The sequence below is a fragment of the Drosophila pseudoobscura genome, chromosome X, assembly GCF_009870125.1.
Source record: "Drosophila pseudoobscura strain MV-25-SWS-2005 chromosome X, UCI_Dpse_MV25, whole genome shotgun sequence".
NCBI lineage: Eukaryota > Metazoa > Arthropoda > Insecta > Diptera > Drosophilidae > Drosophila > Drosophila pseudoobscura.
The window spans coordinates 22,017,593-22,030,113 of NC_046683.1; positions in this window are offsets into that span (position 1 = coordinate 22,017,593).

A 12,521-nucleotide genomic window follows, 5' to 3' on the forward strand; every position below is an offset into this window, starting at 1 on the left:
ACATACATATACATCTACAAGCCTACCATCAAGCATAAAAATCGTTGGTTACCATTTATGTAGCTTATCACAACTTAGGGGCATCACAGAATCTATTGGAAAAGAAAGATGGATAACGAAACCTAGTAATATATAATATAACGGTAAGGCTGACAGCATTTGCATTTCTTTCTAGCTGCTCTCGTTCTCGCTGTCACTCTCTGACTCTTTGTGTGTTTATGCTTTTAACATTGATACGTGCCGCAGATACACTAAAACACACACACACACTACAATCTTGCGCTAGGAAGGGGGCCGGAGACAGCTGGGGTAAGTTTGTAATTAATTGCGGCCTTGCCAGACACCCTCTCCCCCATCCACCCCATCCACCCCACCCACTCAGTACAGCTGCTTCCCTCGGTCGCCATGTGAGAAAGCAGTCGCCAACAGTTTGTTTTCTTTTCTCGCACTCTCTTTTGGTCTCTTGAGTGTCGGTGAGTGGGGGAGGGGAGGCGGGCAATGTTGCGCTTAGTCCAATGCTCCACACTCGCACTCCCCACTCCCCACCACTCGTTCGTGTTTGATCGTCTGCTGTCCAAAAACGGACAAAGCAGCGACCGAAGCAGAGAAAGCGCGCTAGTTACAGTTACAGAGAGCCAAAGACAAAGGCAATGGTTCGCTTAACGGTAATTATTCTGGCAGTGGACGAACTTTTTTTTTGGGTTATGGAGTGGGGTGTAACGCGACGCTAATTGAGTGGGATGAGCAGAGTCTAAATGTGTAGTACATCGCGCACTGCAGCACACTTTCTTTTAAATCCGAATGCCCTCTCTTTGAGTGAAAAAGTCTTAAAATATTTGGCGAACGAGCGAGTGAGCGAGCACAGCCAGCACATGAGCCAAGGGCACTCTTCAGCAGCAGCAGCAACACCCTCCCACCGCACCCATAGCGCTGGGCGATCGACAATCATACGCTTCGTGCATTTACATATGTGTGAGTGTGTGTGCGTGTGCTTGCTCGTGCTTGCCCATTTTTGCAGTGCTTCGGTTCGCTCTAGCTCAGACTCTTGAGTGTGCGCTTATGCTGGCCCGCATGCATGCATGTGTCTGTTAGTGTGTACGTACATACATACATACATACATACATGCATGTCCATATGTATGCATTAATGAATTGGAAGTGATTTGTGCAGCATTAGGCGTGTTTGAGCCGTACCGTAACGTACCGTAACGTAACGTAACGTATTCAGTTAATTGAGAGGCGGGGGTTGTATCTAGCGTACCCTTGCAGGGGCACCAGGACGCATTAGAGCGACCCGAACTTGGCAACGGAAGCACTTTCGGCACTATAACGATATGCAAGCATGTTTTTCTTGATCAGTATTAAAAGTTGTCTCGACGTACATAGCCACGTCCTTCAGTCCATCCAAATTGCAATGCATTTTGCCAGTTGCAAAACAGAATTCCAAATAAAACGAGCGGGAACGTCTCCACTCACATACATATGTATGTATGTAAGCCCGATACTCAGTTTGTGTGTGTTGCTGTCTCACTCCCCTGCGCCAAAGAAGGCACACTACTCCAGGAAGAGTGTGTGAGCGAGTCCGAATGAGTAAGCGCGTGGAAGGAAGCTGCGTAGCTACTGAAAATTAATTTTTCCTTCTGGCTACAATAATGACCCAAGGAGTCTTACAGGAGTCTGGATAGCAAATTTTGTTTCTCTAGCTCTTACAGTCTCTAAGATCTAGGCGCTTATCAAGACCGATAGACACACATGGCTAAATCGGGGGCTATTGATTCTGATTAAGAATATATGTAAATACTATGTATGTACATATATGTACATATATGTACATATGTATACTTTATGGGGTCGGAGACGCTTTCTTCTGGGTGTTACACACATCCACTTCCACCACAAATCTAATATACCCGTATACTCTTTGGGTATCGGGTATAAAAATGAACTGATAGATTTACATCAGTGGTCGGTACGCCATTCATACATACATATGTATGTATGTTTTTTTTTGCAGTGTGTTTGAGTCCGTGAATTAGAACAAAAAAGACGGAAAATGTTGTTGTATTGATGATGATTACTGTTGTACATACATACATTGTTCGTGTAGACCTACATACATATGTATGTACATATGTATGTATGTTCATAAGATAGGGACGTGCGGTCCACTGCTTTGCATACTGTATTGAGATACGTATGTACACTACTGGCCAAAATAATAAGTACACGCTTATGAGCTTTCTTTCACGTCCTATAAAACTTTTCTAGTAAACATAATTAAAAATTCAAATTTACTTTCAGTTTTCTAACCTACAATAGACTATAAAAATGTTTATCATAAGCATTTTTCATTTCAAATATATATTTTATGATCGATTAAACCTTAAAATCATAAATAAGGGCTGGCCAAAATAATAAGTACAGCAATTCTCCAAAGCGAAAAACTAAAAGCGTATCAAAATTTTTACACTTTTTTCTTATAATTTATAATCTCTTAATATTATCCTATATAGCCACACTTATTTTTGATGATTTCGGCCATTCTTCTTGGCATACTAGCAATAAGTTTGCGGCAAGTCTCCACTGGAATCTCACACCACGTTTTTGCACAAATTCTCCACAATTCTTTTTCTTCTCGAAAAGCATTTTTAGCAATTCGACGTTTTAAGTCACCCCAAAGTTTTTTAAATGGGTTTAAGTCAGGAGACTGACTTAGCCAAGCCATAACGTTTACATTTTTTCCCGTAAACCAAGCCTTCACCACCTTTGAGGTGTGCTTTGGGTCATTTTCTGGTAGAAAGACCCATCTCAAGGGCATGTTTTCCACAGCACTAGGTTGTATAATGTCTGTCAATATGTTTTTATACCCGAATTGGATCACATGATTAGTTGTGTGATGTACCGGCTCAACGCCATGCCAAAAAATATCCTCAGATACCTATACATCAGCCTCCGTTCTTAACCGTTTTCTTTGTGTACCGGAAGTCGAATTTTTTGCCTTTGGGTCGTTGTATACATCTTCTGGAGGCATTATCAAAAAGATTTATTTTTTTTTCTTCTCTGAATAATATATTAGTCCCCTTCTAAGACCCATCTGACCCAGACCATGCCAAATGATTTTCAACGACTTTTTGCATCATCTTCAAAATTTTTGCTCGGAGTAAGGGAACTTTTTGAACTATACGTCCTGTTAGGTCTATATATTGAAGTCTCCGACGAACCATCAGACCTGATTTTTCTTTCCCAATTTGAGCGTATTTGGCCTTGGAAGACATGAACTGATCCTTTTTTGGAAGACTGATGATGCGGGTGTCCGTTGTTCGTAAAGATTTCTTCTTCCATCCTCGATTTTCAATAAGCACTTTAGATTTGAAAGTATTCTGAACCAAAAATACCGATCGTCCAAGACTTTTCGCAATTTCCCGGAGAATTTTCCTTTCTTTTTGAAGACTTATGGAAAACTTCCTTTCAGCAGGAGTACGGCCTATCTAAAGAATTTTTTTTGACTCTCATGTACTTAAATATGAAGGAACTCAATAAAAAACAACAATCCTTTGACCAAATCCTTATCCAATCCTTTCAAATATATAAATAACACCAGTGTACTTATTATTTTGGCCAGACCAAAAATGCCCATTCTGCAAAAATGTATGAATAGAATTTTATTAAGATGGTTCCCCACTTTAAATTTTGATTTAAATAATTGGCAAGACTGTAACCTTTCCAAATATAAACAATTGGCATCCATACACTTACAAACATTCGAGCTATTCCATAACAAACTAGCACGACACCGATGTACTTATTATTTTGGCCAGTAGTGTATGTACATGTACATATGTATTCTAATTATGTTTTTACACGTAGATTGGTTCCTGAAAAAACCGTGCAAAAAATAAAATGTATCGTATACAAAAATAGGTGATTGGTTCCTTATCTCTAAAACGTATTAAAATCGGGGAAAAAAATTAGGAAACGTTGGAAAAACAATTTTGCGTTTAAACATGTCTTTACCAAACAGGTCTGATTGCATTTATAGTTCACAAAATTCGAACACATTTCTATTGCAAAAATGTAATCCCCTTAAATTTCCACAAAAAGGGAGTTCCCCTCAATTTTCGCTACAATCTACAATTGTAGCTCGGACCAGTAAATTTGCTTGTATGTATGGATACACAAAATAAAACGAAGGAGAAATAAATACATATGTACATATGTACATATTCTATTTATGTTGTTATTTTGATCCGTGCTAGCTGGAATAGAATCGTGTAATAAAATTTAAAATTTTGGATCTTCAAACCGTGTAAAAAAAGACCGTGAAAACAAAAGAATTAAGTAGGTGTACGTACATATGTTTATGTATGTATATACATATATTGTGATCTTTGAAACCAAGTATCCATCTTGAATTCCAACCGATATTTACATCCGGAATATTGTATAAAAAGTATGTATGTATGCGCTATGAACTCGTAATGTTGATATCGATCCGCTATCGATCAAAAACCGTCCTTGTGAAAAATATGATCAAAAATGGGATGGCTAAATATACACTTAGTGTGCATACATACATACTTATGTATGTACATATAAAGGATAGATTTACTATATACTATATACATATGTACATATGTATGTATATAGGGTCAATGTAAGCTGGTGTTAAGATGTTTCTGTTGTATGCTGGGACGCTTCTCCATCTCTAGCGCCGTCTTCTTTTCAACGTGCTGTCAGCCGTCTGCTGTGCTCCTCTTTCTCTTTCTATTTGCCATTTGGTCGCGCTTCAAAGTCGAACAAATAAAATGAGCGGAAAAAAATACCAAAAACACAACGCAGAGCGAAGAGCAAAGCCAATACTAGCAGCAAACGCAACAGCTCGGACAACAACAGGTTTAAACTACGCAAGCGGAGCAAATTACAATAACAGAAGTTGGCCGACGACGCGACATTAACGAGAGCGTCGGCAGAGACGCAAACGCCGACGTCAACTCCAACTCCAATTCCAACTACAACTACAGCTACAGCTACAGCTACAACAAAGGTGATAACGACAGACAAAAACATGAGGCTAACAAGCAGTAACATATATGTACATATGGATGTATGTATGCATGCGTAGATAAATGTATATATGTACATGCATACATTTGTTGTATACAGTATGTATAAAAACTCAAGGACGGCTTAAATGAGCCAGAGCCCTTTTCGAACTGAGAATTCTTCACTGTTATCACCGTTGTTTCTATTTTAGTTTTAACTAAGGATTAATACATATTTAATGCATTGGTGCAATCATACATGTTTAATTTTATTTTTGTTCAAATAAATAGACTTCTTTCACTTGCACGGACTATCCAGTTGAAGCATTGCCACAGAGATAAAGCGCAACTCCAGAACTCTTGATAGATTACTAAATGATCCAGGGTCCTACAGAAAACACTTTGAAGGGAAAATGGCACTAACTAAACAAGCAGAACGCAAAATAGTTCGAATTAATTCCAATTCGACTATCCAGCAGCTAAGATTAAGGATCAAGCCGGAGTAAAAGCAAGCCTTTCAACAACAATTGACTCTATTCTTATCGATCGGAAGCTGAATTGGTTCTAGTGATTCAAAACATTATTGGGGTCCGTATTTCCAATAATAAATGATCTCTAGTACAACTAGAAACTGGATGTGTGTAACGCCCAGAAGGAAGCGTTTCCGACTCCAAAAAGTACACACTTGATCATAATAATAGGTACACACATCTACGTAAACTTTAACATAACAGAAAACAGTTGTATTCAATATTTTAAACTTAAAATGAGTTCTCAATTATTCCTACAGTATTTGTTTTCAATAAAATAAACTTTATTATATTATAGAAAAATGTTATACAAGAAAAGAGATCAATTTTTACTTCAGAGTCAATTTTAGGCTGATCAAAATAATAGGTACACTTCAAGTGTTGTAATGAAAAAAGCTTGTTAATTGGTTAAATATTTTTTTAAAGCTATATTAGTAGTTAATAGTTAATATCCACTGTATCCACCCCTATTTTTGGTCACCTAGACAATTCTTTTTGTTATACTTTTTATAAGCGTCTGGCAGGTTTCTATAGGGTTCTCATACTATAATTTTTTGACGCCCTCCCATAATTTTTGCTTGTTTGAAAATGTAAACTTAGCTAATTTCTTTTTATACCCGATACTCAAAATGAGTATTGGGGTATATTAGATTTGTGGTAAAAGTGGATGTGTGTAACGTCCAGAAGGAATCGTTTCCGACCCCATAAAGTATATATATTCTTGATCAGCATCAATAGCCGAGTCGATTGAGCCATGTCTGTCTGTCCGTCTGTCCGTCCCCTTCAGCGCCTAATGCTCAAAGACTATAAGAGCTAGAGCAACGATGTTTTGGATCCAGACTTCTGTGATATGTCACTGCTCCAAAAATATTTCAAAACTTTGCCCCGCCCACTTCCGCACAATTTTAAATTTTCACAATTTTAAAGATACGAGAAAACCAAAAACGCAGAATCGTAGAGAATGACCATATCTTTTAGACTGCAGAATCTGAACTGGATCGTATTATTATTATAGTCAGCATCAAGAAAACAATTTCATTTTTTCTCGCCCTGTCTCTCTCTAACACACACGTAGCATAGGCGGCTTTGCTTAGAGTAAAACATTAGCGCCTAGATCTCAGAGACTATAAAAGCTAGAGCAACCAAATTTGGTATCCACACTCCTAATATATCGGACCGAGACGAGTTTGTTTCAAAATTTCGCCACACCCCCTTCCGCCCCCGCAAAGGATGCAAATCTGGGGATATTCAAAAATCTCACAGACTATTAAAGCTAGAGTAACCAAATTTAGTATCCGCACTCCTGTTAGATCTCACTATAAAACTTATATCTCAAAATTTCGCACCACCCCCTTCCGCCCCCACAAAGGACGAAAATCTGTTGCATCCACAATATTGCAGATTTGAGAAAACTAAAAACGCAGAATCATAGATAATGACCATATCTATCAGATTACTGAATCTGGATCAGATCAGATCATTTTTATAGCCAAAAGGAACAAATCAATTTGCAGTGGCTACGCAGCGCCCGACGACACGCTCAGACTGATTTTCTGTCTCTCTCGCACGCACTCTTTGTCGTGTCGTTTAATATTAGACGCCGCCTGCTGGAGGAGAGCCATACTGACTTAGTATCGGGTATAACTGTAGAGTTGCGGTGTCCGCAGCAACTCACAACGTTCCACCTCGTTTAAATCTGCCCACAAGTTTTCGATCGGATTTAAGTCGGGAGATTGACTAGGCGACTTTAATACATCAATTTTTTGGTCCTCGAAAAGTTTGGTCAAAAGCTTGGATTTGTGCTTTGGGTCGTTATCTTGCTGAAATATCCAACGCAAAGGCATATTTTCTTCAGCTCAAGGTAGCATAGAAGTCTCCAATATAAATTTGTATTCCTCAGCGTTCATTCCGTTTTCCTTGTTTGAAAAAGTGGACCTACGCCGTACCACGAAAAGCAGCCCCATATCATTATGTTGCCAGCTCCATGTTTGACAGTCTTTTTGGTAAAACGTGGATCGAATTCCTTTCCCTTAGACGCCCTAAGGGGCATTCCTTTCGCAATCATTCCCAAATAAATTGATCTTACCTTCGTCGCTCCATAAAATGTTTCTCCACTTTTTGTCTCCGGTGCATCCTACCCAGTCTTTGTGATCCATAAGTGGGATCTTTCTAGCTATTCCCCCTGGTAGGTTGGCTAGTTGTAGTCGTCTACGGATCGTTGGAGCACTAACTTCTTGGTCAATTTCTGCTGCAATAGCCCTTGACGACTTAAATGGGTCTTTTTTGCTCAAGGATAAAATGAGGTGGTCAAGTGTTTTGCTGGTTTTTTGTGGCCTTCCGCGAGTTTCCTGACGGGCTTTCCTCTTTAAAGCATTAGTAACAAGATTATGCGATCCTTTCATTAATTTAGCAATGGCCCGAAGAGATTTGCCAATCGGGCTTCTTCCTCTGTACAATGACTTTTTCAACCCATTCTTGTATGAAAAAAACGAATTATTTTTATTTGTTTTGACTGTAGCTAAATGAAATGCACCTTTTATGTCCAACAAGGCAAAAATTTCCAGATTTTTGTATTAATATTGAATTATAGGTACTGACACTGTACCTATTAATTTGATAAGCCGAAGTACATATGTGGTCAACTCACTATTTCGATAAAAGCTCTGTTATTTTTTGTCACGGAGCTGCCACACATTGACAAACAAAAACTAACTTTTTGTTTTCAACACTTAAAGTACGATAAAACTAATTATTAATGAAAAGCTTTAAGGTGTACCTATTATTATGATCAAGTGTGTATATACATACATATGTACATATGTACATATGTACATATATTCTTGATCAGCTTCAATAGCCGAATGTCAGGGACTTTAAGAGCTAGAGCTGGCATCCACAATTTTTAATTTACGGGAATTGTAGAGAACGACCACATCTTTGAATCTGGACTAAATCGGATTATTATTATAGCAAGAAGGAACCACGAAAACCAAGCCACGCGCTTACAAATTTTCTCTCTCTCTCTCTCTCAACACACTCTTCGCAGTACAATGTGTGTGCCCTCCGGCGGAAAGTAGCCATACAGACTGAGTATCGTGTATAAGGGTAAAGTCGCAGTCGCGGGCGTAGCAGCGATTCACAACGTTCCCCCTCATTTATGTTGGTTTTTTATATTTTTAAGAATTAGTTAGTACACATTAATAGGCAGCAACATTTTTAAAACACACACAACAATAAACAAATCAGCCTACCAAGCAACAATCCTTTCCAATTACTGTATCCTCAACATTTCCATTTCATTGCACGACCTTGCTCTGCCCTAGCACTATGCTAACGGAAAACAGAGCAGCGGCAGAGCAGTATAGTCTTAGCTTACTCACCATCGGGGTACTTTGTACCGATGGAACCCATGTACGAACCAGCGGAGTAGGTAGTTCGGGCTTGGTCGATCGCCACCGCAAGTACTAGAGGGATAGATATCTCAGAGTATGTATTCATGGAACACATATGTACATATGTACATATGCAGGAGGGAGTGTGTCTTGAAATTGGCCCAAACGATGATTCAAAATTGTTGTTCAACAGATACCAATTTGACAGTAAAGTGGAGCACTTGCACAATCTGCACACACACGTATGTACATATGCATTGTATGTATGCAATATAATGGGAACACAGTAGGAACAAATCCGTATAGAAATTTAAATATGTACGTACATACATACATATGTATATATACATACATATATAATCAAAAGAAAGATGCACTCGCATGTGTTGAAAGGAGTACTTGCAGGATATGTATGCATAGATGTTCACATTAACGAGGTATGTACATATGTACACACATATGTACATATTATATCGGGTGGGAAAAATTACTGATAAGCCACTTGTGACGTCTTGACAGGCGAAACGGCCATTTGAAGAGCTACAAAAATCCAAAGCAACGAAAATAAAAGAGGAGCACAGAGTAAGAGTAAAGAGTAAAGAGAGGATCTCCAAAAGCTGACGTCACTTAGCCGAAGAGCGTGTATCATTGGCCAAAGCATAATTAGTGCATGTTAGATCTTGCTTATTAAAACAAATTGTTTTAATTGCTTATTTAATATGCAGGCAGAAACAATAAAGAGAGCAGCAACAACACAGAAACAAAGAACAAAGAAGCGAAAAATGCACACACAAACACAACAGCGAAATGGAATTTCCGAAAATCATAAGAGAGACCACGACTGCGACGACGAGGTCGATGCCGAGCCGATGCCGATGCCGATGCCAGCGCTGGCGTCGTTTCCCTAGCAGACGAGCGTCGACCTGTATTCGTTCGGGATTACGTTTTTACGTTTGGATTTTGATACCCGGTACTCAAAGAAAATAGGGGTATATTAATTATTTGTAACATTATAACACATGTACATAGCTACGTAGATCTCGCGCTGGATCTGTCTATGTTTCCCTCATCATACAGATCCCCCATCCACTCACATGACAAGAGCCGGAAAAATTGATATAGAGCGCGGTCTGCTTTGTCCCCTCCCCACACCGCTTGTTGACCAACACATCAATCGGTCCCTTTTTCGAACGGCGACACCAAAAGACAGATAGAGAGAGACAGAGAGAGAGATACAATTTTGGTGTTTTCGTATAATTACTTATACAGTAGTATGTACAGAAGTACTGTATATATATATTTACTAACGAAGTACTGGGTATTAATAATGTTGTGGCACATGTGCCGTAACTCAACGTCGCGTCTGGTTTTTTCTCTTTTTGCTGTGTTCTATGCCGTTCTCTTCCTCCTTCGTTCCCGCTCTACTTTGATGTTTGTATGCTTGCGGAGCGGAGGCCCCCCCTGGCCTAAAGAATACGAAAAAATGTGCATACCTGTGCCCTCTGTCTGTCTTTGCGTGTTTATTTATGTACATATGTATGTATATTCATTTATTTGTCTCTATGATATTCTTAACAACTACAGGTGAACTGTTGGGACTAGCTGCCCCACGCACTGCGGTACTGTCTTTGCGCGTGTGTGTGTCTGCATAGTTTGTAGACACCTTCCGCCAGTATCAAAATACAAGAAATGTGGGCAATCCACCGCTCGAACTATCTTCAATAAACGGTTCAGAGCCGAAAGTAAATATGTACATATGTACATATATATGTAAATTAGTACATATACATATACATATGTAAATATGTACGAGTATAAACGCTTCCAGTACGAAAACTCATTGAATCTACTTCTATTCAACTTGTAATACACCTTTAGATATTGCTGTTCAGATATTAATACATATCCATAGATACTATGGATGTAAATGGATGTAAGCAAACATAAATAATATTTGTATATCCTATTCGCATAGTATTTAAGTAGCCCCATAGTCAGTAAGTATAACAAACAAACCTACAGTTTTAGAGATGGTACATATGTACCTTCATGATGTGACGGTTCAGAAAAAAAAGTGGGTTCTGGACGTAAATTACTCAACAAATTTTCGAATCGGTCCAGACTATACGAATATAAAATATTTAATGTTAATTTTCCAAGTGTAAAAAAACCGGTCCGAAGTATTCGGCGCGACGTTACTCATTTACGTTGAACATTTTTATACTCAAAATGAGTATTGGGGTATATTAGATTTGTGGTGAAAGTGGATGTGTGTAACGTCCAGAAGGAATCGTTTCCGACCCTATAAAGTATATATATTCTTGATCAGCATCAATAGCCGAGTCGATTGAGCCATGTCTGTCTGTCCGTCTGTCCGTCCCCTTCAGCGCCTAATGCTCAAAGACTATAAGAGCTAGAGCAACGATGTTTTGGATCCAGACTTCTGTGATATGTCACTGCTACAAGAATATTTCAAAACTTCGCCCCGCCCACTTCCGCCCCCACAAAGGGCGAAAATCTGTGGCATCCACAATTTCGACGATACGAAAAAACTAAAAACGCAGAATCATGGATAATGACCATATATATCCCGTTGCTGAATCTGTATCAGATCGGAACATTTTTATAGCCAAAAGGAACAAATCAATTTGCAGTGGCTACGCAGCGCCCGACGTCACGCTCAGACTGATTTTCTGTCTGTCTCGCACGCACTCTTTGTCGTTTCGTTTAATATTAGCGGCGTCTGCCGGAGGAGAGCCAGCGGGTATAACTGTAGAGTTGCGGTGTCCGCAGCAACTCACAACGTTCCCCCTCGTTTTATCTAAGATTGTTCTTAAGCGAATTTTGAAAGGAAATAAAAAATGCATTTTACACATCCATATGCACATGCATATATATGAATGTATGTATGTACATATGTATGTATGCAAGAGCGAGTTGTACGAGCTAGAAGAATCAAATTTTTTGTGCAAATTGTACCGTTAATTAATAAAGATCTTTGCAATATTGTAAGAGAAGATGCTCCTATACATGGAAGTATGTATGTACATAAGTATATACATACATACATATGTATGTATGTATGTATTTGAATCCCGATATATTGCCATCGCAATTACTTGATTACTTGTGTAACACATACAAGTACAAAATCTGTTCGGTAAATTTTAATTTTTCGGTCATATGCACATATGTATGTATGTATGTACATATGTATGTACATATGTATGTACATATGTATGTACATATGTATGTACATATGTATATCAAATCCAACTGAAATCAGGCTCAATGTAGATTTTGCTTTGTTTTCGTTTCGGGGTGCGATTATAGTTGTTCTTCAATTCCATTCCAATTTCGATGGTTCCATTGATCACCTAGGGGTAAATGGTAGCCGGCAATCGATTACAAATAGTGGCCATAAAGACTCATTCGCAGTTGGTGGAGCGCGGACTGCAACTGAATGCCCCTGCATACATACATATGTATGTATGTATGTATGTATGTATATGTGTATGTGAGCCTGTGCATATGTTGCCACTTGTACGTACAGGCAT